General features: G+C 43.5%; 1 protein-coding gene and 1 pseudogene across 1 annotated transcript in view; one reads left to right on the top strand and one right to left on the bottom strand.

Annotated features, from left to right (window-relative positions):
• LOC116986490 (cadherin-22-like) overlaps positions 1–16,730 on the top strand; it is a 523,346-nt gene that overhangs the window by 123,276 nt on the left and 383,340 nt on the right. The window lies entirely within an intron of this gene.
• On the bottom strand, positions 6,679–6,857 carry LOC116986532 (annotated as a pseudogene).

Below are 16,730 nucleotides of genomic sequence, written 5' to 3'. Positions count from 1 at the left end.
CCAGCATATTCAGTTGTTGATGCATCAGGTAAATCCTGGTGTGGAAGGTGGCAGTTTAGTTAGTTTAGTTTAGATACAGTTTACAGTTTAGTTTAGATATTGTCACGTGTTCCGTGAAAAGCATTTGTTGCGTGCTAACCAGTCAGCAGAAAGACCACACATGATTACAATCAAGCCATTTACATTGTATACAGTAGATACACGAAAAGAGAATAACGTTTAATGCAAGGTAAAGCCAGCAAAGTCTGATCAAAGATAGTCCGAGGGTCACCAAAGAGATAGATAGTAGTTCAGCAATGCTCTCTGATTGTGTTTGGATGATTCAGTTGCCTGATAACAGCTGGGATGAAACTGCCCCTGAATCTGGAGGTGTGCGTTTTCACACTTCTATAGCTTTTGCCCGATGGGGGAGGGGAGAAGAGGGAGTGGCCAGGGTGTGACCCGCCCTTGATTATGCTGCTGGCCTTGCCGAGGCAGCGTGAGGTATAAATGGGGTTAATAGAAGGGAGGTTGGTTTGTGTGATGGTCTTGGCTGCGCCCAAAATTTGATGCAATGTCCTGCAATCTTGGATGGAGCTGTTCCCGAACCAAGCTGTGATGCATCCTGATAAAATGATTGCTATGGTGCACCTGTAAAAGTTAGTGAAAGTTGTAGGGGACATGCCAAACTTGCTAAGTGACTGAATTAACCTTGATTCATGGTTAAACTTGGAACCATGTCGCAGTAGAGAGCATGCACAGTCGAGAGCATGCTGACCGGTTGCATCGTGGCTTGGTTCGGCAATTTGACCGCCCTGGAGAGGAAAAGACTACAAAAAGTAGTAAACACTGCCCAGTCCATCATCGGCTCTGACCTTCCTTCCATCGAGGGGATTTATCGCAGTCGCTGCCTCAAAAAGGCTGGCAGCATCATCAAAGACCCACACCATCCTGGCCACACACTCATCTCCCTGCTACCTTCAGGTAGAAGGTACAGGAGCCTGAACAACCAGGTTCAGGAATAGCTACTTCCCCATAGCCATCAGGCTATTAAACCTGGCTCGGACAAAACTCTGATTATTAATAACCACTTTCTGCTATTTGCACTTTATCAGTTTATTTATTCATGTGTGTATATATTTATATCATGGTATATGGATACATTTATCTGTTTTGTAGTAAATGCCTACTATTTTCTGTGTGCTTAAGCAAAGCAAGAATTTCATTGTCCTATACAGGGACACATGACAATAAACTCACTTGAACTTGAACTTGAGACTGCTGGAGAGCAGTGCTGAACCTCATTGGATCTATTTCATTAGAGACCTCATTGATTGGACTTTGCTGGCTTTACCTTGCACTAAATGTTATTCCCGTATCATGTATCTATCTATACACTGTAAATGGCTCAATTGTAATCATGTATTGTCTTTCCACTGACTGGATAGCACGTAACAAAAGCTTTTCACTGTGCCTCAGTACACGTGACACGTAAACTAAACTAAACTGAACTCAAAGATACTTTCAGAATATTAGCCATTCTTTAAGCTGCACCATTACAGAGCAGATGTCATTGGATGAATTAATATATGTTTGATGCCATTCGCTGTATGAAGCAAGTAAATGGCTGCAAATTGAACCGAGTAGTGTTTTTGGCACCAGTTTTCCATTTACACCCTGAGTTGTGTTTCTCAACTGTACATCCTTTGATGGGCATGAATTTTCATATCACACTTCAATGCACATCAAGTGTACATGGATGAGGACTAAAACGTTCTTCTGCCCTTCTGACAAAATTGGATGTGGACCTTCTGAAATGGTTGTCTCATTCACCCTCACCTTCGTTTTAGTTTTTTAGTTTTAGAGATACAACGTGGAAACAGACCCTTCGGCCCACCGGGTCCACGTCAACCAGCAATCCCCGCATATTAACTCTATCCTATACACATTAGGGCCAATTTTTACATTTACCAAGTCAACTTACCTACATACCTGTACGTCTTTGGAGTGTGGGAGCCGAAGATCTCGGAGAAAACCCACGCGGTCACGGGAAGAACGTAAAACTCCGTACAGACAGCACCCATAGTCGGGATCGAACCCAGGTTACCGGCACTGCTAATGTTGTAAGGTAGCAACTCTACCACTGTGCCATCGTGCCACTTTGATGGTGTAATTTTTTTCGTGACACGCTGTGTATGTTGGGACTCCATCTTCTGGATCACTGTCAATACTAGGAGCAGTTTTATGCCATTTGGCCCATTATATCTACTCCGCCATTCAATCATGACTGATCTATCGTGAAAGAAGGAACTGCAGATACTGGTTTAAACTGAAGACAGACACAAAATACTGGAGTATCTCAGCGGGACAGGCAGCATCTCTGGAGAGAAGGAATGGGTGACGTTTCGGGAAGGGTCTCGACCAGAAATGTCACCCATTCCTTCTCTCCAGAATTTTGTGTCTATGACTGATCTATCTTTCCCTCTCAACTCCATTCTCCTGCCTTCTCCCCATAACCCGGCATTGGGGGTTCAGTATTGATGTGGATAGAGAACTGGCTGGCAAACAGGAAGCAAAGAGTAGGAGTAAACGGGTCCTTTTCACAATGGCAGGCAGTGACTAGTGGGGTGCCGCAAGGCTCAGTGCTGGGACCCCAGCTATTTACAATATATATTAATGATCTGGATGAGGGAATTGAAGGCAATATCTCCAGGTTTGCGGATGACACTAAGCTGGGGGGCAGTGTTAGCTGTGAGGAGGATGCTAGGAGACTGCAAGGTGACTTGGATAGACTGGGTGAGTGGGCAAATGTTTGGCAGATGCAGTATAATGTGGATAAATGTGAGGTTATCCATTTTGGTGGCAAAAACAGGAAAGCAGACTATTATCTAAATGGTGGCCGACTAGGAAAAGGGGAGATGCAGCGAGACCTGGGTATCATGGTACACCAGTCATTGAAAGTGGGCATGCAGGTGCAGCAGGCAGTGAAGAAAGCGAATGGTATGTTAGCTTTCATAGCAAAAGGATTTGAGTATAGGAGCAGGGAGGTTCTACTGCAGTTGTACAGGGTCTTGGTGAGACCACACCTGGAGTATTGCGTACAGTTTTGGTCTCCAAATCTGAGGAAGGACATTATTGCCATAGAGGGAGTGCAGAGAAGGTTCACCAGACTGATTCCTGGGATGTCAGGACTGTCTTATGAAGAAAGACTGGATAGACTTGGTTTATACTCTCTAGAATTTAGGAGATTGAGAGGGGATCTTATAGAAACTTACAAAATTCTTAAGGGGTTGGACAGGCTAGATGCAGGAAGATTGCTCCCGATGTTGGGGAAGTCCAGGACAAGGGGTCACAGCTTAAGGATAAGGGGGAAATCCTTTAAAACCGAGATGAGAAGAACTTTTTTTCACACAGAGAGTGGTGAATCTCTGGAACTCTCTGCCACAGAGGGTAGTTGAGGCCAGTTCATTGGCTATATTTAAGAGGGAGTTAGATGTGGCCCTTGTGGCTAAGGGGATCAGAGGGTATGGAGAGAAGGCAGGTACGGGATACTGAGTTGGATGATCAGCCATGATCATATTGAATGGCGGTGCAGGCTCGAAGGGCCGAATGGCCTACTCCTGCACCTAATTTCTATGTTTCTATGTTTCTATGTAACCCCTGACACCCATCCTAATCAAGCATCTATCTATCTCTGCCTAAAAAATATCAATTGATGGCCTCCACAACCTTCTGTGGCAACAAATTCCACATTCACCACCCTCTGACTAAAGGCTTAAGGTACATAAAGATATAGGTTGAATGTAAGCCCTCTAAGGGTCATCTTATCAAGGCTTAGAGACCTCACGGCTAAAATCCTTTGCAAATGTGTTTTTTAAATCTATTATTTGCAAACTATGTAAATAACATGTGGACACTTACTTGTATCTGTTCCACCTTCTTGAGCGTGCTTATAGATTGCTACAAATGAACACTTTACTGTGGCAACCCTGTGATTTTCAAAAGCTATGATTAAAAAATCATTGCACACTGGGTTACAAGATACAAGTAAAGTTCATGCTGCTAAAATGGAAATGTTGACGATATCCTGGGTGCAGCATCCTTGATTGCATTTTGTTTTCAAAGGGGTGGTTGTATAGGGATAGGGCAAATGCAAATTGGAGGAACAGCACCTCATGTATTGTTTGGGCAGCTTACAACCCAGTGGTATGAATATTGATTTCTCTAACTTCAAGTAACCCCTGCATTTGTTCCCTCTCCATCCCTCCCCCAACCAAGTTGTTGTACTAGATTCAAAGTCTCATTGTAACTCATTTTCATCCAGCCCATGGCTAACAATGGCCTGTTTCAATTACCGTTGTTACTTTTTTGCATATCTTTCATTAATTTGTTCTATATCTCTCTACATCACCATCTATATCTCTCTACATCACCATCTATATCTCTCCTTTCCCTTTCCTCTGACTCTCAGTCTGAGGAAGGGTCTCGACCTGAAACTTCACCTATTGCTTTTCTCCAGTATGCTGTCTGACCCGCCGAGTTACTCCAGCTTTCTGTGTCTATCTTCCGTTTAAACCAGCACCTGCAGTTCCTTCCTACATAATCACCCAACTCTGCTCCTTGAAAGACATGCTGGAGTAACTCAGCGGGACAGGCAACATCTCTGGAGAGAAGGAATGGGTGACGTTTCGGGTCGAGACCCTTCTTGAGACTGATGTCAGGGGAGGGGGCGGTACAGAGATAAAATGGAGTCGGACACAGTAAGACTGGTCGGAGAACTGGGAAGGTGGAGGGGGTGGAGAGAGAGGGAAAGCAAGGGCTACTTGAAGTTAAAGGAGTCAACGTTCATTCTGCCTTGAAAACTTCTTGGCACACACTGTAGATACTCCAGAAACCCATCTCCACTCGGTGTGGCTTTGTGCCACCGTCTGATAAATTGCCTCATTATATATATATATTCCCCCAGGAAACATTCCCTCTCTATGAAAGGACGACATTGTGAGCACCTTTCTGCTTTGATGTATAGGGAGAGGATCACTAAATGCTTCCACTGAAATATGCAACACTCTTCTACGTGAAAGAGACATTTGCGCAGGGATCGGGCACCAAAGTAACTGTAACAAGACCTCCGGCTCTTTTCCTGCATGTGATGCCGACTTGTTTGGGAATTTAATTCTTGCTGCTGCCTGTCGACTTGAAGCTACAGCCATACTTGTGCTTGGGAATGGACAGTATTCCTCAGCATTTTCAATATTGTTTCAATGTAATTTGCAATTTTGTAAGCTGGGCCAAATGTGACATAGTCTTTGTTTAACAATTTGGACTGGAACTGCTGGGCTTTTAAGTCACACATAGATTTATCCCACTGTGTTTGGTTTACGATTACCCCACAGTGGCAATAAATCCTTTCAGAAAATAATATATTCATTTATGTTTTCTGCAACTCTTTGATTTCTCGTGCCAATCTTGTAACTCTGCTACTTCAAATGGATATGGATTGAAATAATCCTCAAATGCTTGTACTAACTCAGAGACCAAGATATCTTTGACTTTCTACAAGGATACCAGATTGGCAAGTGTTCCACAACTAATGCATAACCAATGACAGTGTTAGAATAGCCTCCACCAGCGGGAGGTACCCTATGGCCTGTGGTCCTGGTGCCCGAGTTAAGTAGGCTGACAGAGCACTTCTGGCTGAATCCTTCGTTGTGGTGAAGACCTGCCAGAACTCCAGTACAGGTTTGTTGTAGTTGAATATGTAGTTCCTGTATTTGAATAGTATCTTCCCACTTCTTGATATTCGCCAAGTATGTTCCCTAGTGGATATGCGATGGGATGCTATCCTTGTGTTGATAGTGCTATTGACAATCTAGGCCCAGCAGAGGTCTTCCCAATTCTGCAATCCAGACCCAGTGATTGTCTTTTCAAATCTGCAATCCAGTAGTTTAATTTATCGTGGCATGTGCGTAGTACCCGACTGATGAGGCCGTAGTACCTGATGAGGTAGGAAAAAAGGGGAAAAACATAGATTAGATTCCCCCCTCACGCTTCCTAATTCAGTGGGAATTAATTCATTGCCCCTGCCTCAAATTTGGTTTCTTGCGACATACATCGGTACGTGGAGAATTCAATTGAATAGTGAAATCGATATCGGGTGTTCCATATTGCTTTGTAATTCCAGCAATACTTGGGTTTAATATGTCTGTTTACAGTATTTAGCTCACCTAGTAGGTAAGTTTGCTGATGGTCATATATTTTTGACGACCTGTAGTTTCCAATTGTTAAATAAATGTCACATGATATCGATTTATTCTGCCCAAGTGGTTTGTGTATGTCACTACTGTGATGTTGTTAATTATAAACGAACATGCAAAATGGTGCACTGCAGGATAATATGCTTTGCCAATAGAGCGTACTCAAAATTTCCAAACTAGGTTTTACGCCTAGTGTCTATAGTGATGACGACTCCAGATTAGTCCATATGCCACCATGTTTTGGGTGAGGGTAGTTTAAACATTAGCACCTAGCCTTAATGGAGGTTTGTTAAGTAGCTGGAACAACTGCTACTAACTCCCAATACTCTTGCCACTGTTGAATGGTAGGTAGATACCATTAATTGTTACAGGTTGTGTCATACTGACTCTCCTATGCCAAGTTAAAGATAAGTGGGTAGAGTGTTGAATACCAAATAGTCAACAGAGAGGATTTATATTTCAAGGTACTGCAATACTGGTTGATGCGTGGAGTGGACGGAGCAAGCCCCTCCCCATCTCCCTGTTCCAAATCAATTGATATATGGTCCCTTGATAAGGGACGAGTCAAAATAGAACTAACAACAACAGATACTCCGCTTGATCTTAGTCAAGGCTGAGAGCGATGGTTTCAATCGTAGATCTATCTGGATTGCATGACAAGCTCGGCTAAAAGAATAATAGCTAAAGCTGTGATAGCTATACCCATGGATTAGTCGTCGTTAATATCATTGGAACATGCCATGACAATAGTTCCTTAATATAGCCAAGGCTGGTTAGAATATCTGGAACCAGTTTGGCTGTAATAGCCATAGTCGATAATTAATGCTGCCAAGTTATCTCCAAGTTTTTTGAATGGGTACTGAATAGTATGCATCGTTTAAGTTGATGTCTACCATTAAGTATGCTTGGAATGAAAGGTTGGCAGTTTCAATATTCCAAGCGTGGCCTGGCGAGATACTCAAGTGGCAAGTCAATGACGGTGCGACATATACCATGTTGGGATTTTTAGAGCCAAAGGTTCACACTGGGTTTATTATGACCCCTTGATATCAATGATGGCGACATTACCATCTTGGTTAGTTGGTACCAAAGGTTCATATAGGCTTCTATATAACCATATAACCATATAACAATTACAGCACGGAAACAGGCCATCTCGCCCCTTTTAGTCCGTGCCGAACACGTATTCTCCCCTAGTCCCATATACCTGCGCTCAGACCATAACCCTCCATTCCTTTCCCGTCCATAGAACTATCCAATTTATTTTTAAATGTTAAAAACGAACCTGCCTCCACCACCTTCCCTGGAAGCTCATTCCACACAGCCACCACTCTCTGAGTAAAGAAGTTCCCCCTCATGTTACCCCTAAACTTCTGTCCCTTAATTCTCAAGTCATGTCCCCTTGTTTGAATCTTCCCTACTCTCAGTGGGAAAAGCGTATCCACGTCAACTCTGTCTATCCCTCTCATCATTTTAAAGACCTCTATCAAGTCCCCCCTTAACGTTCTGCGCTCCAAAGAATAAAGCCCTAACTTGTTCAACCTTTCTCTGTAACTTAGTTGCTGAAACCCAGGCAACATTCTAGTAAATCTCCTCTGTACTCTCTCTATTTTGTTGACATCCTTCCTATAATTAGGCGACCAAAATTGTACCCCATACTCCAGAATTGGCCTCACCAATGCCTTGTACAATTTTAACATTACATCCCAACTTCTATACTCAATGCTCTGATTTATAAAGGCCAGCACACCAAAAGCTTTCTTTACCACCCTATCTACATGAGATTCCACTTTCAGGGAACTGTGCACAGTTATTCCCAGATCCCTCTGTTTACCTGCATTCTTCAATTCCCTACCATTTACCATGTACGTCATATATGACCCCTGTATAATTATTACCCCAAGTTGCTAGTCCCTCATGTTCTTATTAGTGGGAGGGTAGACCCCTAGGGTGCATGCTGTACTGATATTGTATGTTCCCTGGGAAGGGACATATCAGGTATAAACTAATAAGGCAGTTACTACTAATCTTAGCCAAAAGGCCGAGCAGGATGGGATCTAATTTAATTTTATCCTTGAATGCTTTGTTAGTACAAACCCTTCATCTTTTGTGTGATGGCAGGAACCATACTTATCTTATTTCACTGTTGTTCCGTGGTGTGTTCATTTCTTCGGTTTCCGGTTCCTTGTCCGTAGGGATGGTGTTGTTGGGGGTGGCACATTTTTCCAGAGGGCCCGCTCTGGACCCTGGCCTGAAAAAACAGGGCTTACTGGGGGTTGGCATGCGAGCCCCGAGCTTACACCAGTACTATTAAGTGGACCCCTACTGGTGGACGCGTAGAGGCACTGCTGCTGGTTTCGTGTGGTGCTCATTCCAGACCCTGCCCTCTGGATGCCGAATTTTGGATACTTCTCCAGTTTTTTAGGCTTGGCTTGATAACTTAGCCAGCTAGCAGGATCTGTGGTTGAGAGGTCGGCATTCTCACAGTCCTGTAATTTTTTAAGTTGAGGGCAGGTTTTATAACTTCCTAAGAAGTTGCGGAGCACTGCAAGCAGTAGGGTCAGGTGTTTTTCCATACTACCCTGTCCCTCTGAAATGAGCATGCCAAATGATAACCGACGTCAGGGATAGCAAACGCATTTTAAGATATTTGGGTTTTAAAGCTATGCTCAATGTACCCCCCAATAACGGTGGGCACTTTGAGTAAATGCAATTTAGGGGAGGAGTGATGAATCCAACACCTCATGACTACCTGTCTTGGAGAGGTTTTTTGAAAAGAACAGGTAGTAAGCTGGCCATCAGTTGAGACTGAAAAGCCATCTCGCTAGTGGTGGAGCCACATAGCGGCCACACCCAGCAGCTCTTCCTGATCCTGTACCTCAAGCATACTCCCGATAAACTTCAGCCAGTGACCCCTCTACTTGACCAGTCCAGTCTGGTACCCATCAATCCCTCGACAAGGGAGATGGCCAATGCTGTTAGGCACTGGAGTGGGAGTGTTAGCTCCCTTGGCGGACTTGCCCCTGCTCCTGAGGCAGGTCTCGCTGGAGTTTTTAGCTCCATGACCTTCCTCTGGCTTGGAGAAACAGACACTCTTGTTTCTTGTTTGAAGTGCTGATTCCATCTTCCGTGTCTGTCTCCAGCCTGAGGTTGGTCCTGACCTTGCTGTTAGAGGCTGTCTGCCGTTTTCGGGCAGCATTTCAGCGGTTCTCCGGCAGGAGTCTCCTTGTCGGGAGTCTGCAGGGGTGCCGGCCGGTTTTTAAATTTCCCTCCAGTCCGCTGCTGTTGGTCAGACAGCTGTTTTAGCGGACTGGGCATCAGCGCAGCGCAGCACCCGTGTCTGTAGACCGCAGCGTGTGCGGTCCCGTTGCCGCCTCTCCCCCCCTCCACTGTCGGCTCCTTCCCTGGAGTCGAGCGGGGGCCACTTCCCTCTGCTGCTTTGCTCCCCCTGGAGCAAAAACAAACGCAAAGTCGCCAGTTTAAACTGAAGGTAAGTACTTACCTAACGGTCCTTTCCTTCAGGCTTGTAGCGGGAGCTGCCTACTCCAGCTGCGTCGCTGTTGCCTGCGTGAACGCAAAATACGCGCATGCGTGCTGAGCGGGCTCTTCACGTAGTCACTCACGTGACTCCGAAGTAAAATTACTAATTCATTTGCCTTGCATTGAAATAATGTAGTTTAACCATTACATTTTCCTCATTTGCTGCCTGTCCTGTACACTGAACTGTACACTCTTTAACGTCTATACTTGCCTCTACTTTCTCATCTGTCTCACTACTGCTTTGGGTCCTATCCTTTTGCTGGACATTTTGAATTCTTCCTGAGTAGCTACAGCTAATCTCCCTTCCAGGATATCATCACACCTACTGTTTCAGATGGCAAACCATCCGCTTGTACGGGTCACCTCTGCCCCTGAAGAGATTCCAATGGTCCAAAACCATCAACACCTGCCCCATGCTCCAGCCCCATTTCCACACATTCAAGGCTCCAGGTTTCAAGGTCAGTTTATTGTCACATGTACCAATTAAGGTACAGTGAAATTTGAGTTACCGTACAGCCATACTAAGTGAAAAGCATCAAGACACACAACCATATAAAAGTGAACATAAACGTCCACCACAGTGGATTCCACATTCCTCACTGTGATGGAAGGCAATAAAGCTATCTGCCCTATCCTCCAATTCCTGCTTTCACTTCCACTTATTCTACAGTTATCCCTACTCTTACACACATTTTTCCTTGATCACAAGATCCTCTGGTTATTTGTTCTGACTTTCCTGCCCACCAGTTTAGATTAGTTTAGTGATACTGCGCGGAAACGGGACCTGTTTGTTTCAGATTGATGAAACAAATCTGTCCTTGGGGTGGAGTTACATTCACGGGAGGTGGTCTTGAAGGGGAGGATGCTCCTCAAACTGCTGAGCATCTAGGACAATACAGGTCACCCCCTCCATGACACACTGGTCAACCCGAGGAGCACCTTCAGCAACAGACTGGTTCCATCAAGATGCTATCAAACTGTACAACTGTACCCCTTCTGTTGTGGGGTAGACTGATTGTCTCCACCTCCCCTCCCCCCCCCCCAATCTTTGCACATCCCCAATCCCAGACTCTCCACTCATCACTTTGACTTCATGTTTCATGTATCTTGTTGTGTTTTATGACTGTTGACAGACCAATTTCCCTCCTGGGAAAAATAAAGTTCTATCGTAACGTATTGTATCATAGATGTGTATACCTCCAATTTAGGGGCCAGTTCCTCCAGATAAAAGATGAGAAGATGAGTTAATTTCTTCCCATAGAATCATATTTAGAAGCAAATCATTCAAAACATCATGGATATTTGATGGATCTATTCCACCCACTCTATCGCCCTTACACAGTTCAATTTCTTATATGTGTAGGAAGGAACTGCAGATGCTGGTTTAACATTGAAACATAGAAAATAGGTGCAGGAGTAGGCCATTCGGCCCTTCGAGCCTGCACCGCCATTCAATATGATCATGGCTGATCATCCAACTCAGTATCCTGTACCTGCCTTCTCTCCATACCCACTGATCCCTTTAGCCACAAGGGCCACATCTAACTCCCTCTTAAATATAGCCAATGAACTGGCCTCAACTACCTTCTGTGGCATAGAATTCCAGAGATTCACCACTCTCTGTGTGAAAAATGTTTTCCTCATCTCGGTCCTAAAAGATTTCCCCCTTATCCTTAAACTGTGACCCCTTGTTCTGGACTTCCCCAACATCGGGAACAATCTTCCTGCATCTAGCCTGTCCAACCCCTTAAACCAGGGATTGACTCAAAATGCTGGAGTAACTCAGCGGGACATGCAGCATTTCTGGAGAGAAGGAATGAGTGACGTTTCAGGTCGAAACCCTTCTTCAGACTGATCATCTGAACTGATCATCAGTCTGAAGAAGGGTCTCGACCCGAAACATCACCCATTCCTTCTCTCCGGAGATTCTGCCTGACCTGCTGAGTTACTCCAGCATTTTGTGTCAATTCCTTATATTATCCAAATCCTCACTTCTTATCCTAAAGATCTTATTGAATGTGGCTGGTGAGGAGGCCTGGTGGATGTTTATGAGGCATCGTTACAGTGGACAGTAGGAACTGTTTTCTGAGGGTGGAAACATTAAACAAATGGCTTTAAGGTCAGAAGGGGAGAGTTTCAAGGAGATGTGCGGGGCAAGTTTTTTACATAGAGTGATGAGTATCTGGATCGTGCTGCCAGGGGTGGTCGTGGTAGCAGGTAGCGATAGTGGAGTTCAGACACGTTCAGATAGGCATAGGCAATGGAGGCATATGGATCAGATGCAGGCAGAAGAGATTTGTTTAATTTGCCACAGACATTGTGGCCGAAGGGTGCTCTATAGTTCAACGTTCTTTGTTTTAATGTGCTAATGTGCTTCCACCACCTTACCAGACATTGCAGGGAATAAGAAAGTGGTAAGTTGATAAAGGCTGCTCAAACTCCCACTAGTATGCTCCCATCCTGCCCCAACGTCTGTGACAATTATTTTACAGTGGCTCCTGCCACTGAAATATTTCCTCCCCACATTAACTGACTGGATTACAAAGCAGCAGGATCAGTGGCCTTTCATAACTTGCATCCACACTCTGTGGCTTTTTTATGATTTGCTCTTGATTATCTTTCTGCTCTTTGACATCGTACAACCACTTAAGCTTATTGCCTGAACAGGTTATTGATTCCAAAAAGGCAGACTAACTAAAATTACCACTAGGGATGAGGATGCAGTACTGCTTAGAAGCTTCGATGAAGTAAATGAATAGGCAGGCAAGACTATGGACATCACTCCATCAACTTTATAGATGTGGTGATGTGCTTAGGGTTGGTGAATCCTCAATGAAGTGCCATAGGTCTCTGAGACTAGTGGTCATAGCCTCAGAATTAAACAATGTTCTTTTAGGAAGGAGATGACGAGGAATTTCTTTGGTCAGTTTAGTGCCACAGAAGGCTGTGGAGGTCAAACAAGTGAATATTTTTAAGGCAGAGATAGATAGATGCTTGATTAGTACAGGTGTCAGAGGTTACGGGGAGAATGCAGGAGAATGGGGTTAGAAGAGATAGATCAGCCATGATTGAATGGTGGAGTAGACTTGATGGGCCTAATTCTACTTATATTCCTTATGACGTTATTGTGTTTGGTCATTTCGTTACAACGAGTAATCAATAATCAGGAAATTGTTATCCAAGTCCTTACTTCTTATTCTAATATTCTGAATGTAGCTGAGAGGAGACGTGATAGGTGTTCATAAGGCATCGATACCATAGACTAGAGGAACTTTTTCTGAGGGCGGAAACATTAAATACAAGAGTCAGAGGGAGAAAGTTTCAAGGAAATGTTTATCTCAGACTAATAGGAGGAAAATTAATGTATATGGGGTTTTTTTAATCAGGAAATCATGAGTTAAGAATTATTGACCTCCAGAAATAGTTAACTTGTAAAATTGAGCCACAAAAGACTGCAGATGCTGCAATCTGGGGCAGAAAATAAACTGCTGGGGAAGTGTAGCAGGTTTGGCAGGACCTGTGGAGGCAAGAAGAGAGTCGACATTTAGTTATAGTTCAGTTTAGTTTATTGTCATGTGTACCGAGGTACAGTGAAAAGCTTTTGTTGCATGCTAACCAGTCAGCGTAAAGACAACAGATGATTACAATCGATCCATTTACAGTGTATAGATACATGGTAAGGGAATAACATTTAGTGCAAGGTAAAGCCAGCAAAGTCTGATCAAGGATAGTCTGAGGGTCACCAATGAGGTAGATAGTAGTTCAGGACTGCTCTCTGCTTGTGGTAGGGTGATTCAGTTGCCTGATAACAGCAGGGAAGAAACTGTCCTTGAATCTTTAGGTGTGTGTTTTCGCACTTCTGTACCTTTTGCCTGAAGGGAGAGGGGAGAAGAGGGAGTGACCAGGGTGTGACTCGTCCTTGATTATGCTGCTGGATAAGCTGTTGAACATTTCTGGAGCAGTTGTGATGCAGGGACTCATCCTGAAACGTCAACTATCCCCTTGACTCGACAAATGCTGCCTCACCCGCTGAGTTCCTCCTGTTGTTCATTCCTTTTCCCTCCTAATTTATAATAAAATTATTTCTAAATTCATTTCAAGGTAACTGTGCATTCTAGCTCAACCAAAGGGTTAATGAGGAAAGAAAACACTGATTACGAAGGAAAAATGGCTGTAATATCAAAACAAACAGCAAGGTTTTCAGTGGATACATAAAAAGAAAGGTAGCTCAGATAAATATGGAATTCCTATGGAGTTCCACTCTGGGGAATTAATAATGGAAAGCAAGGAAATAGCAGATAAGTTAAATCAATACTTTGTGTCAATCTTCATCGTGGATGACACTGCAAGTATACAAATATATCCGATGGACTTGTTTGAATAATGCAGTAGAACTTGTAACAATCACTATCCCACAGGACCAGGTATTGGAAAAATGAATGGGACTAAAGCCAGCCAAGCAGCTGGTCTGGAGGTTCTGCATTCAAAATTTTAAGAGGATCAGATGCAGAGAAAGTGGAGCCATTTTTCTAAACTCACTTGAATTCCAGGAAAATACCAGTGGATTGGATAATCACAAATGTGGTTTATTTTTTAAGAGGGAGATGTATAAAGAGCAGGTAACCTGTTGCCATCATTTTTGTTGTTGGCATGAGGCTGGAGTTTTTAATCAGGAAAGAAATAGTCATTCCAAGAAGCTTAACCTGATCAAACCAAGTCAAGATAATTTTTTGAAAGCCACATCATGGTTGACAACTTTTCCAGAGTTCTTTGAGGTTTAACAAGCAGAGTTAATGGAGGGGGGAAGTCTATCGATATGGTATATATCATTGTATATTATCATAATATGTTATAGTATTACGTATTGGATTTGTAAAAGGCATTTGGCAATGTGTCATATCAAAGGCAATTGCACATAGTAAAACCCTGTGATATTCATAAGATCATAAATGATAGGAGAATTAGGCCATTCAGCCCATCAAGTCTACTCCACCATTCGGTCATGGTTGATCTATCTCTCCCTCCTAACCCCATTCTCTTGCCTTCGCCGCATAACCCCTGACATTGAGAGAAGGGTGACAATAATAGTTGAAGACTAGTTATTCTATAGAAGACAGAGAGTCGGAATAAAATGATTTTTTTCAGGCTGGAAGGATGTAGCACATTGAGTGCCCTGAGGATTGTTTCTTTGCCCTTCATTATGTAGTTTATTGATGACTTGGAGGAGATGGCAGAGTGTAAGACATCCTAGTTTGCCACTGACATCATATTGATTCAAGTAACCCTTGCTTTCCCTAACTCTATCCATCCCTCCCATCCTAGATCTCCGACCAGTTTAACTGCCCTCCTGATTAAATTTTATCTTTATATGCCTCAATGTCAACTTCCCCTAGCTGACAATGATCTATTCTACTTCTTCCTTGATTCGCATCCCCTTTGATGTCTTGTTTTAACACCTCACGTTTCCATATCTCTGGTTCTCCCACTCCCCTGAGTCTCAGTCTGAAGAAGGGTCCCGTAACATCACCCATTCCTTCTCTGCATACAGTGGCTTGCAAAAGTTTTCATACCCCTTGAACTTTTCCACATTTTGTCACGTTACAACCACAAACGTAAATGTATTTTATTGGGATTTCATGTGATAGACCAACACAAAGTGGTGCATAATTGTGAAGTGGAAGGAAAATGTTACATGGTTTTCAAATATTTTTACAAATAAAAAACTGAAAAGTGTGGCGTGCAAAAGTATTCAGCCCCCGAGTCAATACTTTTTAGAACCACCTTTCACTGCAATTACAGCTGCAAGTCTTTTGGGGTATGTCTCTACCAGCTTTGCACATCTAGAGACTGACATTTTTGCCCATTCTTCTTTGCAAAATAGCTCAAGCTCAGTCAGATTGGATGGAGAGCGTCTGTGAACAGCAATTTTCAAGTCTTGCCAGAGGTTCTCAATTGGATTTAGGTCTGGACTTTGACTGGGCCATTCTAACACATTAATATGCTTTGATCTAAACCATTCCATTGTAGCTCTGGCTGTATGTTTAGGGTTGTTGTCCTGCTGGAAGGTGAACCTCCGCCCCAGTCTCAAGTCTTTTGCAGACTCTAACAGGTTTTCTTCCAAGATTGCCCTGTATTTGGCTCCATCCATCTTCCCATCAACTCTGACCAGCTTCCCTGTCCCTGCTGAAGAAAAGCATCCCCACAGCATGATGCTGCCACCACTATGTTTCACAGTGGGGATGGTGTGTTTAGGGTGATGTGCAGTGTTAGTTTTCCGCCATACATAGATTTTGCATTTAGGCCAAAAACTTCAATTTTGGTCTCATCTGACCAGAGCACCTTCCTCCACATGTTTGCTGTGTCCCCCACATGGCTTGTGGCAAACTGCAAACGGGACTTATTATGGCTTTTTTTCAACAATGGCTTTCTTCTTGCCACTCTTCCATAAAGGCCCGATTTGTGGAGTGCACGACTAATAGTTGTCCTGTGGACAGATTCTCTCACCTGAGCTGTGGATCTCTGCAGCTCCTCCAGAGTTACCATGGGCCTCTTGGCTGCTTCTCTGATCAATGCTCTCCTTGCCCGGCCTGTCAGTTTAGGTAGACGGCCATGTCTTGGTAGGTTTGCAGTTGTGCCATACTCTTTCCATTTTCGGATGATGGATTGAACAGTGCTCCGTGAGATGTTCAAAGCTTGGGATATGCTTTAAACTTCTCCACAACTTTATCCCTGGATTGCACTGGATTTTATTTAGGGGTATCAGAGTAAAGGGGGCTGAATACTTTTGCACGCCACACTTTTCAGTTTTTTATTTGTAAAAAAATTTGAAAACCATTTTATCATTTTCCTTCCACTTCACATTTATGCGCCACTTTGTGTTGGTCTATCACATAAAATCCCAATAAAATACATTTACGTTTGTGGTTGTAACGTGACAAAATGTGGAAAAGTTCAAGG

The sequence above is a fragment of the Amblyraja radiata genome, chromosome 23, assembly GCF_010909765.2.
Source record: "Amblyraja radiata isolate CabotCenter1 chromosome 23, sAmbRad1.1.pri, whole genome shotgun sequence".
Taxonomy (NCBI): Eukaryota; Metazoa; Chordata; class Chondrichthyes; order Rajiformes; family Rajidae; genus Amblyraja; species Amblyraja radiata.
This window is presented reverse-complemented; position numbering and strand designations above follow the sequence as displayed.